The sequence below is a fragment of the Rousettus aegyptiacus genome, unplaced genomic scaffold, assembly GCF_014176215.1.
Source record: "Rousettus aegyptiacus isolate mRouAeg1 unplaced genomic scaffold, mRouAeg1.p scaffold_m13_p_2, whole genome shotgun sequence".
Lineage (NCBI taxonomy): Eukaryota > Metazoa > Chordata > Mammalia > Chiroptera > Pteropodidae > Rousettus > Rousettus aegyptiacus.
Window position 1 is genome coordinate 31,424,116 of NW_023416295.1, and position 21,451 is coordinate 31,445,566.

The following is a 21,451-nucleotide window of genomic DNA, read 5'->3' on the forward strand; positions in this document are numbered from 1 at the left end:
GGATTAAGAATGTAATTCTTTACAAATATTTACCAAAATCATTTAAAATCACCTATAATAATACACCAACTTCAGTATTTATTTAATACACCAATTTTAGTATTTATTTTATTAATGTAATGAAAAGTAACAAAACATGGGCTAAATTCCTTAAGAAAGCTTCATAGTTATCAGTCTCCAATCTACTTTTCAACTTTCCAAATTTCTTTCTTTTCAATGCAAGTTTGTGGTTTACTTAATATAATATATAGTCCTAGTTTAGTCATATTTGTGGATTTATTCACAAAGAGAATTTCACTAAACTTGATTAAAATATACACCAAAGGTAAGGTGGTTTATATCTAGATTCAGTATGCTTCTACTGAAATAAAGCAGATCCTTGATATGAAGGTCAAATCTACAGAGACTCTTGTGGAAAAATAAAACTACATGACCCAAAACTACAAAACAAAACAAAACAAAACAAAACACTAGTGTTTCATATGGTCTATGCATTGCCATTCAAAATTTGGTAATGACTAGATTTATAAGCAATTTTATTTGATATAATTTTTGAAATTAGAATGCATGTATAAAAATTTGATTGCTATTCTTTAGCAGGAATAAGTTTGTTATCGCCTTTAACAGAATCTCATTACTGAATGCCTTTGGGAAATGGTGAGGCAGATGTAAATAAAATAAATAAAATAAGAACACTTTCTTAGAGTAATACAAGGAAGGGATCTTAAATGTGTATCATTTTTATTCTATTTAAATACTACTTTGGGGTATCAAAAACACTTATGACATGTATATTTATACTTCTTTTTGATAAAATAGTGAACAACTAGTTTCATCCAAGTTACTAAATTACATATATCAAATCCTTATACTAATTTTAGAGAGATAAAGCAGAGCTAGAGTCACAAAAACTTTACTAAGATTATAAGTATTGACTTAAAGAAACTCAGTTATCTAAAAGTAAAAGAATTATTTTTATTGCATTTCGAAAGGTTAGATTTACATGCTGGGTACTATGTTATACAATATAAAATACTATAATAAGAAATATAAAAGTAACCTTACTAAGAACCTAGGAGTGGTGTTTATAATAAATTACACATTGTATAATGGTCTGGAGTTTCTAGTTTACACAAAATTAATTAAATAATGGTGTGTCACAAAGTAGATAATTCAAAAGTGGCTAAAGAGAACAATAATAGTAAGCATGTTATATGCAAATCTCCATAAATCAACAGAAAATTTTATTCAGTTTGTACAGGCCTAATATTTAATTTATGCTGGGATATTTAGAAAAAATATAATACAGATAAACACATTCTAAATTGCATGTTACTTAGAGTAAATATTTATGTTTTGAAGGGGGAGAAATTTATGTTTAGAACAGAAAAGTTGAAAAATTCATTTAAAAATGTTTTGTTGGGATGCAGCATACAAAGCATGAATACAGAAATATGAGACTGTTCTTCCAGTTTATGTTGTAAAACATCTTGAACATACGAAATGTAGCACATATGCACAAGCTAATAGCAATCATGAAACTTCGTTATCAATTAATTAAAACTTATCAAGAGAAGCATATTTGACATGTGCCCAGTAAATTATATAAAAATGAATTGCTGAATTGAAATTTAAGTATCAGTTATTAAATGAAAAACTAATGTGCTATAATTCTGCAAATAGATAATCACCAGAGAATTTCCTTCTCTTGGAATAGTATTGGCTAAGGAAACACTAGCTGCAGTAAATAATAGACCCCAACATTTTAGTGACTTAGTACAATAGAGATCCATTTCTCACACATGTACCAGGGTGTTCCTGGTCAGCCTCAGTTTCCATATTATGATTTGATCATCTTCTAGTTTCTCAGGGTCCTCCGAATCCCGGAAGTACGTGGACAAAGATAGGTTGGGAAGTCTTCCCTGCTTCTTAATTGCCTCAACCCAGAAGCAACACAAATTACGTTTGCTCCTGTTCCTTTGGTAAGAATCTGGAAATGCAGACCTGAGCTGGGAAGCAGCTTCCCAGCAAGTACTCTATACCCCAGAGGGGGAGCAGTTTTGATGGGCAATTATGCATTCTGCCGCCAGTACGAAAAATAGCAGTTTATATTCTCTGCAGAGATAATTAGAATGAAAAATTTCAAATCTTAAAAAAAAGCTTCAAGTAAAGATTTATTAATTTATTCAACACACACACACACACACACACACACACACACACACACACACACACCCCTACTATGTGCCTCTGCGAGTAGGGTTAATTCCAACAGGCCTGGAATTAGCTAGAACTGTTCCCCTGAAATAGGAAATGCGCTGCATTACACTAATCTCTGGGCATGAAATGAAATGTACTGTTTTATAGTGTTGGTTTGTAACTATGGATTCCAAGAGTTTCAAGGCAGTTGGTACCAGTCTATCAGCATTATTTATTGATAACAGTGAGAATATTTGCCCCGTGGTCTGCTTGAAACCCCAGCAGATCTTGCATTTTGGTCTTTTAGTTCTGAGGTATTTTTTTACACATAAGAGGGGTTCCCAATTTTGGAGAAATAACTGTGTCCATATTTCTCTTACAGAGAGAAAACAATGGTGCTTTCATCTGGTCTTTCTAGAACTCTTGTGAGGTAGCTTTGGGTGTGACACATGTCCTGACTTTGAAACTATTGTGTTTTCTTTTCTGCTAATGAACCGCAGACTTGTAAGCATTGCCATTTTGTTCTGTTGAGTCTTCTTTAGTTGTCCAAGTCTTTTAACTATCATCCATTAATGAAGTGCTACACAATTCTAGTCACTATTGAAAGAATTGTGAGTGCTAAAATTTTTTTTTAAATATAATACGACCCTTTTATTGGACACAATGATTCATCATATAATTTCATATAGTAGCAAAACTACACGAAGCCAATAAAATAAGGCAATAGAATTGGGAGTTACTGCAAATGGAGAGATGCTAATTGTGGTGCTTGGTAAAAGCTTCTAGGAGGAAGAGTCATTGGAGAAAATTATAAGAATATAAAAATGTTAAAATGGTGATTGATATCAGGGTCTGGGAGAGAAGCGTTCCCTGTGTAGGTAATAGCAAGATCAAAGACTATTTGGTTTTGTACCTATTCTCAGCACTTCAAAAACTGAAAATAGAAACTTATGCCCACGTTGATTAAGTTATAAAGAGGGTCAGTGTGGCTGGAGAAGAGTTAGCAAGAGGACAAGGGGAGAGAGGAAAGCCCTGCAGTAGCCAGAGCACACATGACCTTGCAGTCCATGGTAGGGATTTAGAATGTTATTTTAATTACTATAGGAAGGTTTTAATCCTTAAATAATATATGATTTAAATTTTGTGAAGAGATTTAGACTAAAAAACTCAAGTTGCTGCTGTTCTATAAGTATTTGTTAATCTATAGTGATTTAAATTAATTAGGCATTTACTTTGAAAAGAGAGGTCTTATGACATTAGTGTATCTAACTTTATCAGGTTCATCGAGCAACATAGGTAAAAGTTTCAATTTTTAATTTTCTCAGTGCTAAGTACAGGTATAAAATCAATGATTTGACTTTGTTAATTTAACTGTTGTTATTTGGAAGAACTGTGTTTATAATTTTACCTAGCATGATGGGAGCCACGAATCTTTAAAATTTTCAGGAATTAGATATATTTTAAAGAGAACTGTTTTACTTTTCATTTTCTAAATTGCAAGATCTTGGAGTCTCTACTGAATATAAATATTTCAAGGTTGATATCAAGGAGTATTTGACCTTAATTAAAGAACTGTTTTTAAAGATATTGTAATGACTCTTTAAGAAAGGAGCTTTGCAAAAAAATGTGTCATAAGAAGTATTAAACGTCCAAAGGAAACTATTCTAATTTTATAAAGTAGAAAGTTCGTTTTATATAAAAATAAAATGACATCACAGTTTTGGAATCCTTTCAGTTTTGTTTTGTCTAGTATTATAATAGAAATATGGCAGAGAAAAAAAATGTGTATTTAGCTAGATACCATCTTTACTGGCAAGTCACCAAGCTTCCATTTAATAGGTAGGAGAATTAAGTCCATAGAAATGTGATCATTTCTCTAAAATTATCCAAGAGGTCAATGGTACAGACACATTTCTTGATAAGGCCAATATTCTTGTCCATGAAAATATTTGGCAGCCCATTGCAAAACATTTTTAAAGCTGGTAGGCAGAATTATTATTGAAAATACACCCGTATTTTTAAAAATTCAGACTATGTCAAACTATATGCCATAAAACATTAACATCCATTGAGATTTTAATAGGTGATCTGAAAAAATTGTGTGATCAAGTATATTAGTTGTATGCTGAAGCTTTAAAATTTAATTTATTTTTATTACTTTCTGTTTTAGGAATTTATTTTTATAAATTGCTATGCAGAAATTACTTCTTAATTTTAAAACATTTGATTATGGAATATTTTAGAATATGTATTAACATTTTGTAAGATATTGATATTCTACTAAATATTATTTATGAAATGATGATTATAATTTTACTCTAAAATTTTATTAAATTCACTAAATACTGAGAGGTTATATTAGCAGCTTATTCTGTTAGAGATTAGTTCATGGGCTTTATATCTTATTCTAGTAAAATTTTAGTAAGATTTAGGAAGATATTAGATTATTTTTATGCCCACTCTTCCTTGAATACTTTCCGTTTATCCTCTAATAGAATCAACTCCCTGAAATTATGTTATGGTAGCATAATTCTACCTCTTCTACACATAATGAATAGAGTTAGACACGCAAACTAGACAGTTGTTGGTTATTGTTATAGACTGAATATCTGTGAACCTTAGAAATTCATATGTTGAAATTCTCACTCTCAATGTGATGATATTAGAAGGTAGGGCCTTTGGAAGATGATTAAGGCATCAGAGTGGAGCCCTCATGAGTTGAATTAGTGTCCTTATAAAACAGACTCGAGAGTTGTCCCATCCCTTCTGCTAAGTGAGGACACAACGAAAAGATAGCTGTCTATGAGTCAGGAAACAGGACCTCATCAGACACAGAATCTGCTGGTGCTTTGACCTTAGACTTTCCTGCTCCCAGACTGTGAGAAATAATGTTCTTTGTTAAAGCCACCCAGTCTATGGTATATTTTTATGGCAACCTGAATGGATTCATACAGTTATCCTAATGTTTGTTTTCCAGGGACAATAAAAGAATAGAAGTCAGGCTGGTTGGAGGGGACAGTAAGTGGTAGAAGAACAAATGCAGGAGCCATACAATGGCCTCTGCAGAACAGATAATTATGGCATCTCAGGCCAGCCACAATGCAGCACTGAAATTTTCATCTGTAATCTTAACTGGGATCTTTGTGGAATATAGGTAAGCTCAGGTGACTATTCACTTATTATAATTTTGAATTATCAGTGTAATTTTCTAAAACATAAATTTTAGCTAAAGATATAACTTGTTTGGAAACCAGGAAAAAGTTGTAAGATCATGTTGGCACTATTTTATTGTTCTATTATGAAATGTAATTGTTACTTGAGCCCAGATATGTTCCTTGAAACATTATGAAGTGAAGTTAACCATAGCTGGAACTTTCATAAGAAATACAAAACTGCAATCCATGCTTTACAAAAAAATATTTAGTTAATGTTATTAATAAAGCAAGAATATATCATAATAAGCAAACAATTATAAATGACAACAGAAGTATAATTGACATTATTTTCTGACTTTGCTAATAACTCTTTTCCTGTAATGTTTCCACATTATAGATTTTGTTAGTTTTTAAGCTTTGTAGAATGGCTTTTCGAGTATAAGGTGCTGATTTTTCTGAGACAAGTGTTTAGGAAATTCAGTCTTTAAGCAAGATAATTATTTTTAAAAAAATACATTAGCCTTTTATTGTGACTCAGAGTGCTCCTTTGGTGTATTTAGTGTTATATATATCTTTCCACATCACATGACTTCATGTTTAATATGTAAAGTATGCTCATTCAGGAGCAAGGGAAGATCTTGAATAAAGGTGATTAATAAGATTAGACAAATGCCAAAGACAAAATATAAGTTTATCCTTTATTCTTTTCCTCTTCCTCTTTCTCTTCTTCTTTTCTTGCTTTTTGTAAGATGTTTTAATTAGCCGTCTCTGAAGTGTAGTAACCTATCTGATATAATCTCTCAATATGAAAAGGTCATGCCTAAATGTAGAAGAGGGTGAACCTAATGTGAATCTCATTCTAAAAATGTCAAGAGATGTTTCTGAAGAGTTTATAATTGCTCTTCCTTTTTTTTTTTTTTTTTGGTGAAAAATTTATGATTATCATATAGAACTTTCACAGAACATGTCAGCATCATGACAAAATGTTCAAAAACTAATGAACAAAAACTCCTATTCATTTGTCAACTTTAAAATCAAATATACTAGAAAAAAACACTTTCATATTTTAGACAATTATTACTTGATCTTGTTTAAAATATTGCTTATTTTGCACTGAGGAATAGAATGAAAGGCCAGTTTATTCCTCTAATCTTTGCTAATTCTACTACCTACAAAATCATGTAGTTGGGAGGAATCTCTAATATTCAGCTCTTCAATTTATTTCAATTTATATTCTTTCATTTTAGTGTGGTTAAATTTAAATTAGTTTAATTTTCTAAAAATATGTTAGAAATGATGTGAAAAGGAACAATGAGTACAATGCAGAAAAAATACCTGATGTTTTAGTTCAACTACATGTAGTGAACATCTATTTTCAAAAACTGTTATCTTGGTAATTGTACCTGTTTTCCCTCCAAAAGATCACACATTTTTCCTCCCTGTCTCACATATTTCCAGTGCCAATTAATCCATATAGACCCACTCCACACAGTACAATATGTTGTTTAGGCTACTGTGATTGGTTTAAGGATGACCACCAAAGCTAGTTTAGAACTACAAAACAAAACGAGTTTGGTTCCAAATGGTGGGGAACGAATCTCACTATTTTTGATTGGCTTTGAACCTGGGAACTTCCAACAGCCCTCTTGAAATCCATCTGAGAATGAAATTATATAGAGGAAATGTGGTGGAGAAAGAGAAACGAGCTTCTGGTAACATAGTTTGAGCTCTGGGTTGAACCAAGTCCTGAGGTTTTGGACAAATGAACTCTGTGATCTGTAATGTTCACTTTTTCTGCTTCAATCATTTTGAACTAGGTTTCTGTTATTTCTAAAGCAGCAAATTTTAAGGGATACGTTAGATATAAAAACAGTGAAATAATTTATGAGGGTAAATGTCAGTAATAATAGGGATTAATAAAGAATTTTTCCTTGAGGAACAAGAATCTTGAGCTTAACCCCTTGTCTTTCTTGTAGACAACTTATAGTTGGGTCTTATTTTTCTTAATCTATTATGTCATTCTCAGTCTTTTAATTGGTATATTTAGACCATTCACACTGAGGTGATATTGATATAGTTTGATTAATACCTACCATATTTGTAACTCTATATCAAGTGGTAAAGTCAACTTGTAATGGCTGAAAAATGACTGTTAGAAATTTATTACTTGCAGGAAAATTACTGCTTGACTATGTCCACGGGAATATGGCTATGTCCATGGGAACATAGGCTGTTACCCATAGGAACATAACATTCTAACAATAAACTTTCTGCCTCTGTACCCCCGCTTGCACACCCGACCTGTGGGTCGACAGGTAGTGAATAGAAGAAAAATAGACCTTTGTGTTTAGACAGAATGAAGAATAGGATTTGGGGCTTAAAAACCCTGTACCTCTACATTTCGGGGCTGCTTAATTTGGGGTCTGCATACCCCCGGCAGACTCAGCTGGCTGAATAAAGAGTGTTTCCTATAACTCACTGAGTTCTGGTGGTCCGTGTGTCTTTCGGGGGCTGGCGGCTACAACAAACTGAGCTAGATGGAACTTTAGTGTGAGGATTTTTTTATCTGGCTTAGAGTTAGGCCATGTTTATTGTTTGCTGTGACTGTGCTGTCAGAGCCTACAATTTCTTCTAGTGTCCTTGTTTCTGACTCTTCCGTTGTCTTTGAGTTTTTCTAGATATTCCCTAAGTAGAGTCTGAGGCTTGCAGTTCTTTCAGCTGCAATCCCTTGTTATACAGGAGCCCTATTGACAGCGGTAAGGTGTGGTAGAGAGGAAACATTCCATAGTCTTATGATTAGGTATCAGTTTTTTTTTTATTTTAATTAATTAATTTATTTTTATTATAGTGACATTGGTTAACAAAACCCAGTAAGTTTTAGGTGTACAATTCAACAGTAAGGCATATATATATATATATATATATATATATATATATATATATTGCATTGCGCGTTCACTGTCCATAGTTAGATTTCTTTTTGTCACCATATATTTGACCCCCTTTACCCCATCTACATCCTTCCTCCTCTTCCCCTCCACCCTCTGGTAACCGCTAGTCTATATTCCAGGTACATGAATCTCTGTCCTGTTTGTTTCTTGCTTTTAGGTTTATATATCCCACATATAAGTGATATGTTGTTTGCAACTTTTTCTGTCCGGCTTATTTCACTTACCATGATTATCTCAAGGTCTGGTAACAGTCTTTGAGTGAGCCGGAGTTAGGTATTTTTCTTCTCCTAAACTGGTTAATCTTTAGTAAAATGCTGGTAGGTTGAGTTCTGGATAAAACAGGTTCTCTTGAAGGCAGGCCTTGTTAAGGAAAATAGAGAGCTCTCAATGTATTTCAAAGTGGTTACTTTTGCCCTCCTCCTGCCTGAACTACAAAGGACTTTTTCTCTAGTCTTTAGAGAGAACAATGGGCTTCCTGGTGGTAAACTCACAAGAATGTAGGGGGGCCCTAATACCCGGCCTCCTCAGAGTTTTAAACTGACAAGCTAGTCTACCTGGAGCCTGCAACAATTAGTCAGTTACTGGCTAAAGTCTTCTTACTGATATTGGCTCCAGCTGTGATATTGGTTCTAGCTGCAGGCTACTTACTGCTCCTGGTAAGCTGTGATTCCTTTTATCTGCTTTGTCTTTCCATATTTGGGGCAATAGTTTTGCCCTGTGACCTTATTTCTTCGATAAATCTAAGAAGAGTTGATTTTCTTTGTTTTAAATCTTTTGTCTGGTTGTGAGGACAAGAGTCACAACTTCCAAGCTGTTTGCATATCAGACCAAAAGAAACTAGAAGTGTTTATCCACTTATCTTTTACAAAATTTTTTTTTTTCTAATTATTTTCAGAAACTATGAAGGAGTCTTGGTCATAAAAATCTCCATGGTAGAAGATTACACCACTGAAAGAAGCTTTGATTCGCATAAGTCTTAAAGGTAAGCTTAGATTCAAAATTGCTCAACATTATTATATGCCCGGAGGCTTGCAAGATGTTTTCACATATCTTTTATGGTCAAAGTTTTGTGGTAGAGATATGGGGCTGCATAGAGTTTAAGAGGTTGGATTTCAGAGCTGGATTTACTGGATTTGATTCCCAGCCCCAGTGGTTAGTACTGGGTTGGCCCTTGGCAAGTTACTTAGCATTTCTGTGGTTCAGTTTTTTCATCTGTGAGAATAGGAACAACAGTGCCTGTTCTGAGACTAGTATTAAATAAAAGGATATTATTATAATAATAAAATGTCTCCATTTTTGCTTTGCTTTTAATAGTTCATTTTTTGTTAGTTCAAAAATTTCTTTATAAAGATTTTTGAATGTTTTGTCACTGGAAGCAGCCCAATGTATTCCTTTCACTGATTCTGATCATTTAAATAAATACCAATATGCTCTAGTCTTTTTGACTATTAAAAATAAAATGTAGTGATTTAAATTTTAGTCTGATAAACAAGAACTTTACCATTTTCTGTAATTGGATATCCAGGAAATTTTCCTATATTGCTAGGGAAAGGTTTGATATCATATATCGATATGATCACTGTGTATCTGTTATTCAGTAGAAATTTTGTTACTTTAAGCAGACAGCTTTTTTTTTTTAACTGATAAGGTTATGCGCCAATGACTATTCAATGTTGTTAATCACGATAAATGCTATGTTGATAAACAGAGATGCCACTAAACATCAGCCAAAGGAGTTGAGTCAAGCAGCCACCCAGTCTCAGACTAGGTGCAAGATCTTGAACAAGGACAGTAGAAATTTTTAAAAGAAACGACTTTAAACATATAGAACTGTATTTAAAAATTTTCTTTATTATTCCTTATATTATATAACATAGTACTGATCAATTCAGTAATACAAATGCGATACGAGCCTAAAGTGGTAATATTAATAATAAATAAATAAATTATTGTTAGTTTCAAAATTGAGCTATAACCAAAGAAGGAAAGAGGTGGAATATGGTATCAAAATAATACTCAAAGGTAATATTGTTAATGTTGTTGTTGAGAGAGTTTGAAAAATTGTGTGTTTTCTATTAACTGTTTAATCAGTAAGATGACTGTGTTTCAATATCTTAATTATATTTCAATATCTTAAAAATATCACGGTTATTTAAAACCTTTTCTAGTTAGCTTTTATTTCATAGAAAGGAGAAAACATAATCTATTTTTAGCGTGCACTTTGTATTTGTTCTCTTTATATACACTTACAGCAGACAAGCAGAATTGTTATCCATGTTTTATAAACTGAGACCGAGACTCATGAAATTTAGGCCTATACAACCAGTAAATGACCAGATACAGAATCCGTATAATATGACTTAAAATTTTTTATTCTTTTCACCATATTACAGTACTAGTTATCTGAAGTGCTATATAATTTTATGGTTTAAAATCATCCAGTCCAGTAACCCATTTTATACACAGTTCAGGATTTCTCAGCCAAGTGGCCTTTTAATCCAACTATTGCTAAAGGAGCTCTAATGTCTGAAAGTGACCATCTGTGGAGAAATATTACTCATCAAAGAAGATAAAGAAAACAGTATATGTAAGGCTTACCTTTTTCCCTCCTAAAACTAATTACTCCAGACAAATTCAACTATACACCTAATGCATCCTTAACATTTATTCACACTATATGTCTTAAGGGAATGTATAGCATCCACTGTGCTTTCCGCCAGGACATACACATTTCTTCCTGATAGCAAAGTCTCATAGTAGCTTTTCTTCTGGAGGCAAGGGAAAATGAATAATTAAAATAAAACAACTCAAATTCTAGTTAGAAGAAGGCTTTTTCCTTTTGTCAAAACATTTGAAAGTCTTTATAATTTCAGAAATACTTACCTAAGCAAAAATAAGTACATCATAAGGCAAACTGCTACAGAAATAAGAAATACTAATGTATGAAATAATGTGGTAAAAGGAATCTTTTGTTAGCACACTCAACCTACTTTTTTCCTGTGTCTAAATATCTACTGGCATGGTGGATATCTTTGTTATATCTCAATATCACTGTGGGTCTGGAATGTCTATATAAGACCTATTTTTGAATTGAGGAAACAAGGAGTCAGGTGGGAGCAATTCCAAAATGGGTCGCATGGAAACAGATGAGATAATGGAAGTGAAAGAAAGATAACAAACAACTTCAAGTAAGGTATGAAGAAATGTAATTCTAAGAAATGCAATTGAAAACAACAAACAGAAAAATGAATTTGTTCTAGATAAAATTCAGTAATAGAACCCCTGAAGAACTTTAAGTATGTTTAGTATCACCAAATAATTAAATACAAATGAATATACACTAAAAATATTGTGAAAGTCAAGTGTGTTATTCAGAGTTCTCCAGAGAAACAGAAAAAACAATATGTATATATGCGTGTGTGTGTGTGTGTATGTATGTGTGTGTGTGTGTGTAAACAGAGGGACACACAGAGAGAGAGGAGAGAGAGAAAGAGTAAGAGAGAAGTGAGAGAGGAAGAGAGAGGAAAAGAGGGAAAGGGAGAGGGAGGGAGAGGCTGGGATTATTTTAAGGAACTGGCTCACATTATTATAGAGGACAATAAATGCAAAATCTGCAGGGCAGACTGGTAAACTGGAGACCTAAGAAAGAATTGCAGTTTAAGTGCAGACAATTGGCTGGTAGAATTCCCTTCTTTTAGGGAGAAGTCAGTCTTTTTTCTTACGACTTTTTTAAACTTATTGGATGAGGCCCATTTTATGGAAAGAAATTTGCTTTATTCAAAGTTTACTAATTCAAACATAAATCCCACCCCAAAAATACGTCATTATTTATCGTTAGGTAATTGCAAATTAAAACAACAGTAAGATATTAGTACACACTTACTAGAACATTTAAAATCCCCAGAACCAACAATAACAATTGCTAGTGAAGATGTAGAGCAACAGGAACTGGCATTTATTGCTAATGGGTGTGCAAAACACTCTAGACACTTTGGAAGATAGTTTGATAGCTTACCAAAAGACCTAGCAGTCTATCTCCTAGGTGTTTACTCAGCTGAACCTGCATGAAAATGCTTGTACGACTTTATTCATATAGGCCAAAAACTGAAAGCAATCAAATTTTTCTTCCATTGGTGAGTGAATAACCAAATACATTAATACAATGGAGTATTATTTAGTGCTGACCCTAGGACACCACATTTTTTAGTTTAGAAGAATCATGCTATCCTAGACTTGAAGAGGCCTTAAATATTTTTACTTTTTTTTTTTTTTTGGCAGCCGAAATTTGGTTGCTCATAAACAACCAGGCTAGGATTTTATCTTCCATGAAGGTAATATTACATTAACTGAAGTGTAAGAGGCAGACAGTTTTTTCTCTCTACTAATATTCAAGCAGATACAAATGGAAGAGTCTGGCTTCTGGGAATGTTACCTAAATTTATTTCAAGCTGAGGTTTATATACTTATGCATTTTGCTTAATTTGACCAAACTAAAATACCATAGTGGAAAAGTTTTTTCTTATGGTAAATATAGATCATATTATTAAATATACATGAAATCTTTTTTCAACATCTTTCACGATCAACACAAATTTTTAATAGAGGTGTAAGTTATTTGTAAGTACAAGTAATTAAGTTCCCCAAATTTGAAACAATCATAAAACATTTTTGAAATTCTCAATAACACAAGTAATCTACTCACCATGAATATTTATCTAAATATAAAGGTGATAAAATGCAAAAAAGTTCAAACAAGAAAGTTAAAAACATGTCTTTTTTGAAGCTAACAAGGTGGAGGAAGAGGAGAATACCATATAATTAAACCTATCTCCTCCATAGTTTTGCAGTACAAATCCACAGATTTTTGTACCATATATTGTAAAACTAGTTTACATTTATATACTAATAATTATACATATTGTATTAAGACATTATATCTGTTTATGTAATATGAATACTGCTAGATTTCCTTTTTTTTTGTTTTTTTTTTAATCTGTTTTAAGATCTGGTATGATTTACATAATTGACATGTATTACTTATAATTCAAAACTCAAATAATCTTTCTGACAAGTAGACTATAGCTTATTAAAGGCAAATTTCTAAGAATAAATTAAAATGTGTGAATATTAAATGTTAAGTATAAATCTGTTCCTTTTGATCTTTTGTTAACATATTTCTATATCCTTAACGCAATGAATTATATATTTTATTCTTTGATGAAGTAAAAACAGTTCAATTTCTCAGGACAACAGAAAAGAAGCAAATGAAAACTCTCTAAATATAACAAATGAAGAGAAAGATTTATAATACGTATTAATAACAAAGATTTACAGTTTTTAGAAAGTTTTTAAAAATATTTATATCTAAAATTGGTTTCTGATTCCTTGATGCTGCTTATCTTACAGTTATGGTCCTTTGCTACTTTTAAAATCAATCTAATGATGATGATTTAAAAAACTCAAAGTGGTTAGCTTCTCTACATAAATGTGTTGATGTTTTCATTAGCAATAAAAATTTAAATTTTGTTTAATAACAAAAATATACTTTTAATATTTTAAACTCTTAGCACCTTGTATTTTGGGAAAAAATTAACTCATTTGTCATTAGTGGAACATATAAAATGATCTTTCAGTGTTCGTTTCAGGCTATGTGTACGCACTTTATGAAAATTTCATTTTTCAGAATCTATTTTACTTAAGGACAAAAATAAATTCATGGAGTTTTAAATTGTACCTATATTTAATTTATGCTATTAAATATTGTTAATTATCATGAAGAATATACTTTAAAGCCCCCCAAACATACATCTGTATTAATAAAAAGGTATAACTAAAAAGATTAAGTTACATAGTTTTGTATAAATTTAGGGATGCTCATTTTTGAAGGAAAAAATTTCAGCCTGTCTCAGACTACTCTATCCATGGAAACATAACTGAGAAGTAAGGTATCTGCTTTATGATGGGATTTATCTTTTATCCATGAGGGTTCCAAAGGCACCCAAAGTGCTTGCTCCTTCCCTCTCTCCGGGTTCTATTGGTGACTGCATAAAAATATTCAGTGAAATGTTGGAAGAGCTGAATCCTTACAAACTAAACAGAGCACAGGGCAAAACTTTGATGTATTCCCAAGGCAGAATTATATTTCTGTTTTTGCCAAGTGAAAGCAAACAGGTTAGAATACTCTATGTATATAGGAATGAAGAAAAAAATATGCTGGGATAACAGCTGTATATCAGAGACTATAGGCTTTATTGCTTTGCTCTACTGCAAAACAAGCAATTATTATTAACACATTTTGAGAAGATTCCAAGTTTGAATATTGGACACAAAATAAGAATTTAGGACACTAAGGTATTTACCAACTCCCATCCACATTAATTGACCAATACCTACTGGGGCAGTATTCTCCAACCCATTTCCAGACTCAAGGTCCTCCTGCAATGAGTAAAGCCCTCAGGCGGAAGATGTGGTTGTAATAGAAAGCCATCAGTGTGTACAGGAAAAATGAGAATGTGGTTATATGGATAGAACACTAGCAGTATGTGCTCAAACAAAATCTTAAAAATAAAATCTTTACTTGATACCTCTCCCCCCTTCAGCTACTGCCCTATGTCTCTCCTCTTTAAAAGCAAAATTTCTTTTAATAAGTTTTTCATATTTATGTTTCTCATTTATTTCATCGTATTCTCTCTTCAACCTACCCCAGTCATTTTCTCAGGCCCACCACATCACTGAAACCATTCTTACCAGCGTGGCTGCAGTTTGTAGTTCTATATGTTCTCACTACCTAAGAGTGCCCGGCATGTGGAAGATGAAATCTAGCTTGCTCTCTACTAACCAAACCTTTATCCACCCAGCAGAAGTGACATTTTTTTCCTAATTTGTACAGAGGCATAGTGTAGGCTAGTTGTGTGTGACTCATTTATCAAGGTCACCAATGATTATTCATCTTGCTAATGTCGATGACTGATTCTGAGAAATCATCTCAGTGTATGAACAGCATTTGTCAGAGGTTGATCACTTTCTCCTGCTTCACATCTGAGACAACACATTCTCCTAGTTGTTTTGAACTATTCACTTTTGCTAATTTCTTCTCACCTCTCAGAACTCTAAACCTTTGCATATCCTAGTGCTCAGATTTGGGGAACTTTTCTCGTTTTCTGTCAACATACCCTTCTTTATCGATCTTATTAATTCTCAAACTTGATGATTTCCAGATTTATAAATAGCACTGACTGCTACTTTCAACTCCAGATTTAGCTTGACTTTAAAATTCTTGTCTAATAGGCCTCTCAAACAATATATTCCAATCAGAAAGCTGGTTTTCACCTCCAAACCTTAATAACTGTATTTTTTTTTCCATTTTACTAAATAATGATTCCATCCTTTCTTTTGATCAAGCAAAACATCTTAGAGTCATCTTTATGTTCTCTCTTTCTTAACAAACCTCTATAGCCAATCCAGTCAAATCCTGTTAATTTCACCTTCAAAAATCTTTCCTAAATCCTAAGGTTATAGATGGTTTCTAAAGCTGTGAAAACTAACAAGATCACTAAGGGAATGTAGGTAGACAGAAGAAAAATATATTGGTATTTATCGAATCTTCACTACACGCCAGATACTTTCACATACTTAAGCCCTCTTAATTACCCAATATAGATAATGCAAGTTATCCATATGAGGAAGGTTGTCTCATACGATAAGGAGAAATCCAGTTGCCTTAAGTTTCTCTATAGAAGTTGCTACACCTCTCCCATACATACCGAATCTGTACTCTGTACTCTTGACAGTTGTACAGCTTTCCCACTAAAGTGAGAATAATTCTGCTTTCTCATATCACTTGCTTAACATTAGACCTAAAGAAGTGTTTTCCTATGCCTTTTACTTCACAGAGGTTTTAGTGAAACAGCCTTTTCTATGTGCAGCTTCCTCAAGAATCAGATATATGTCCATAGATTTTAGTCTCTAGTGATTCAGTAAAGGTCATCATATTACTTCTAAACTTTTCTACTTTTATTCTTCTAAAATAGTTTCTTTCTCAGGTCTTTTAGCTAAATTGATCTAAGGTGGAACTCCTGACTTATCTGAGCTAATGAATATAGCAGTATTTATTAAGAACCAACTTTTTGACAGGTAGAAATTTGAACACCTTAGGTATATGCTAAGACCTTTCACTCTGACCTAAGCACCTGGATTGTCAACTGTACTTGAAAGGGCTCTATGGCCTAATTCTGAATTTAAATAGAATTTTTTTTGATCAAGCAAAACAAATTTCCATGTGTTCCCTTTTCTTACTTTTTTTTTTTTGATTACTTGCTATTCTCTACATGATTTTTGATTTTTTTCTGCAGTCGTTAGGCAAGATGCGTGAATAGTATCCGTATCTCAGCTTGAAGTTTAGTATTAGTGGTTTTCTTTGCTAGTGTGCCCTTTGATATTGATGTGCTACTGAAGGGATGACATTAATGATAAATTTCAATTTATTACTATTTTAAGTTATTTTATTCATTTACTATAGTCAGAAGGGATAAAAAGCAATTAAAAAAAGACAGTAATTTATCTTTTCTGCAGTCCCTACAGAGACACATCAGTATAAAAGTTCCAGGGCTAACTGAGCGAGTGACTCTCTCACCATACCACATAGAAATCTCTAGGGACACTTTGGCAATTTGTTGGATTTCTTAGCAAATAACGAAATATCTAAAGTGATGAAAAAGTTAAGATTGAATGTAATTTATTAGATATAAAATGTGAGTAACAAATTTAGTCAGCATTTGTTAAATGTATAAAGATAGCTTTCAATGGTATCATACAATTTTCAACTCATATTTTTATTGGTAAAATAACCAAAACTCTTTTGTCACAGTAGTTCTAGATCTTATTTCCTTGCTAATTTGCTTATCTTTTCCTATTTAATCTAAAACATAAAATGAAATAAGAATATTATAAACATTTTGATTCTTAATTTTAGTACTAAGCTATAACTTCTTATGAACAATTTATTAGATAAAAAATTAATTGTAATCTATACTGCCTAACATTCCACTCCATTTTTTAGCTTTGTGGATGTATCAAATAATTAAGGATGCATAATATGTACTGGAGGATAACATTTATATTAAGAATTTTCTTTTCTTATATGTTTCAAATTTTAGACTTCAAATGTCTTTAATCTAGTGGAAGAAGTGTTAATTTTTATTTTATTTAATATTTATTAAATAACAATATTTAGGAAATTTAGTATGATACACATTATTATGGAGGAAACACAGGTACTAAATAAGGCTATGGAAAAGTCATCTAACATAATTTTTAAGTACTAGAGAACATTTTCTTAAGGAATGACACCTAATCAAAGACAGAGGGCTTGACTAGAAATTATATGGGGAAAGACTATGTAAAATACGTTTTGAAAGAAGGAATTATATAGACATAGACCAGATGCTAAATAAAACATGATATATTTGAGAACTAAACAAAAATTCAGTATGGCTAGTGTGTAAAGGGAAAGTGCTGAAATAGAGTTAAGGAAGGGGGCCATTTTGAACGGACTTGTGAATTATACTAATGGTATTAGAGCTCATTCTAGAGAAATCTTGGACCAATACAAGAAATTAAAGTATTGGAGTAATATTTGTGCTCTAAGAAAGGTCTCCAACATCTGTATAGAGTTTGGCTAGGAAAGAGGCATACTAGAAGTAGTAAAACCATGTGGGAAACTTTATCAATAGTCCAGGCAAGATTTGATGTTACTTCATTTGATTTGGCCGCATGTTTTGATATTAAACTACATTTTATGATTTTAAACTACACTTTATAATATAAAACTCCCAATTTTATGACGAAAAATTTTGTCTCCCCAGAAGCTTAATAGAATTTGAATATCCCCTTTTGAATTTTTATCAAACTTTGTTTCTATTATGGCATTAGTAACATTCTACCTCCTATTATGATTTCTTGCATTCGCTTCTATCCTTTCTCTAATATTTATTGAAATTTCGGAGTACTGTACATCCAGTTGTGTACTGGAGAAATATCTGTAAAAATACGTGTAAATTCTTAACAAATATGTTATTTTACCAAGTATCTTCAAAATCAATGTTTTGTCAACAACTAGATAAATAAATATTTATGAATGAGTTGAAAAGTAAGTTTTATGTATACTTAACCCAATTCAAAGTTTGGGCTTTTCTAGTCTCTTAAGCTTGCCCTGTTCATAAATAATCCAGTAGTGGACTGGGGCATTATAGTATAAATGTCTGTCCAAATATATATTGGACAGATAAGCCCAAGAAGCTTGGTGTTTTCTATCATCCATAAAGAATACTGACACGTTAGAATTATATATATGAAGGCTCGAGATCTGATTAAGTTTTAATATATTGTTTTAATTTTTCAACTCAACTAGAACTTTCAAGTGATGTTAAGGCTTTGCACGTGCCTTTGGATACCTTCAATACCTGTTACTGTTAAGAAAAGTCATTTTTAATGACCCAAGTTTCTTAAACTTAAAATGTTGTAGGATGGATGCCTGGTGCTTTATGGGAATGGTTGGCACACATTTAGTGTTTATCATGAGATAGCTTTAAGTTATAAATGATTTTAAATATAGGAATATTTTTAGGGAAATTTGCATGCCTATAAAAAGATAGTGTAACAAAACAAAACTAGATATATGATAAATTGTTACACAGATTGCTGCAGTGGACTGCACTAGTATTTACTGTATGAGGACAGTTTATAGTGAGAAAGTGTTATTTTTTGTTTGGAAATACACAGAACCATAAAAACATAATGGCTAGTTTAACCTATAAAAAGATTTCTAATCAGTTAGTTTCTGACAGAAGGTGGAAATTGTATCTTCTGAAAGATTTATTAATTCCTCTCCTTTTAATTTTCAGTGCTCAGGAATGCTTTGAAGATGTTAGAGGGAAACTGATAAATTTTCACAGCATCTTATAGAAGCTATGTGAATAGAAAACATATCAGGAAAATACTAACTTGTTTTCATGAGCTTCCCAGTTTTGTTAATTCATTCCACATCCATACTGATAAAGACAGAAATTATAAAAGAATTTAATTTATGGATGAAGTTAGCAATTTAATCTCTATGGAAACATACAAAAATGATAAAGTAATTAAATATAACATTTATAGTTTGCTGAATAATTTAGTTGGTAATTATTAGCATCATTATAAAATGACATAAACAACTGTGTGGCTCAAATGTGTGATTATGTACAATATATGCCAACCTGGCACTTACTGAACATATTTTGCTGATTTTACAGGTAATTAATAAATACATAGTGCAGCTGTGCGGAAAACACTAAATAATTTACCAGTAATTGTGTGTGTGTGTGTGTGTGTGTGTATGTTTCATTTAGATGCACTTATGCTGGCACTGAGCTAAGTACTGCTGCTTATTAATAGATCTAAATGTAATTTAACTACTTCAGTTGTGAAAACATTTTTAGTGCAAGTAAACCTTGTTTTCTTGATCTCATTTTTTAAGCTCATTTTGATTTCTAGGCAGAGCATATTGTCATACTTATCATAGTAAAGATATTCTATATTTTAAAATTTTTACAAAAATGAAACCCAAAGTACTTAATGTTTTAGGTTTTTGTCAAAATGCAACAATTTTGATACATTTAGAAAATAGCAAATGGAAATCTATATAAAATTTATTTTTTAATCCCATATTCTGGACAAGTAGTCTGCTGAAGCCAAAATGGGATAAAGTATCTCATAGCCTGAACTTAGTGTGGAAGATGCCATGATTCCTACTTTATGGCTCCAATGGATGAACCAATACAAATATTAGAAGTAACATATTTGTGAAAATTCAAGTCTAGAGTTTAGATCACACTAACAGAAAGTGGGAGAGCTAAAACACATCCGTGTGTTTATGTTTACATCCATGGACACACACAGATTCAGCACAGACCAGTGAATAGATTCAGCACCTTTCACTGTTGGTTATCCATGGCAATATCAAGATGGAAGAGAAAGCTAGGAGGATGATCTTACAGAAACTGTTTCATGCAGGAAAAAAGTTGTGGCTAGCCCTGGACACAGCTGAGTGATTTCAGTGTTCTTAAGCATGGGAAGTATAGCACGGAAGGCTGAACAATCTCATTAATTTTCCAAGCCAGTAATAACAATAATAATGATAACAACAACTAAAAATGACAACGTTTATTTATAGTCCTCCATTCTCACCTATAAAACCACCCTTATCTCGTCTCCTGTTCAAATCCTTGGATGTATATTCCTAGGAATAATGCTTAGTCCCTTTTCAGCAAACCCAGGCTCATCATCTCCCATCTCTGTGCTATTTATATTTCTTTCTTTCTAAATATCCTTAATCTTACAATCCTCTTCATGTCTGTCCTTTTCACCTACTCCAAGATACAATCCTGGTTCAACTGAAATATATAATAGATATTTTACCAACTAGTCTCTTCTTTTACCAAATTATACCTTCTTTTCTCTGCTTGATTAGATTATTGTGAAAAAAAATTGTTCAATTCACCCTTTCCTCGTTTTTCATGGAGGAGTTTAATTCTCCATTACTTAGCCTTGGGAAAGTGAACTGGAGAGTGAAAGGCTTTTTTGGTTGATATTTGCGAGATGCTTATGTAGTTCAGTGTGACCCTATGTGCCTTTTCCATTGTTGTGAGAAGAACATGCTCAGCTACTCCACTGGTCCAAGGAGGGTGATACAAGCTGGAACACAGCTTTCTGTGAAAAATTAAACAGACATCCGAAAATTAGTACCATTTTTAATGTTTAAATTAAAAAAAGAGTTACTTTTAAACTTGCCTGAATTTTATAAGAACTTCTGAAAAACTCCATGATCTGATCTTAACTTTGACATATATGTTAATATTTACAAGTATGATCAACTGAAACCTAATTCTGAATCATCAACTGCTGATACCACTTAACATGAATCTTTACAGGATTATATTAAAACAAAACAAAATAAAATGAAACAGAGAAATCTGCCTCTAATTCCTAATACATAAAATAAAACCTAAACTAAACTAGTGCAGGTGATGCTAATAGCGAAGACCCTGATGTGGAAATGCATCTTTAGGAGACATTGTACATACCAAGGCACAAACAAAAAAGGAAGGA

The 21,451-nt window shown here is 32.3% G+C and overlaps 1 long non-coding RNA gene across 1 annotated transcript in view; it reads left to right on the forward strand.

Moving 5' to 3' along the window:
• Positions 1-8,887: 8,887 nt before the first annotated feature.
• Positions 8,888-21,451, forward strand: part of LOC118613789 — a 71,098-nt gene continuing 58,534 nt past the window's right edge. Inside the window, exons 1-2 of the long non-coding RNA XR_004955870.1 lie at positions 8,888-8,961; positions 9,201-9,287. This is a non-coding gene — a long non-coding RNA (uncharacterized LOC118613789). The remainder of the gene's footprint in view (positions 8,962-9,200; positions 9,288-21,451) is intronic.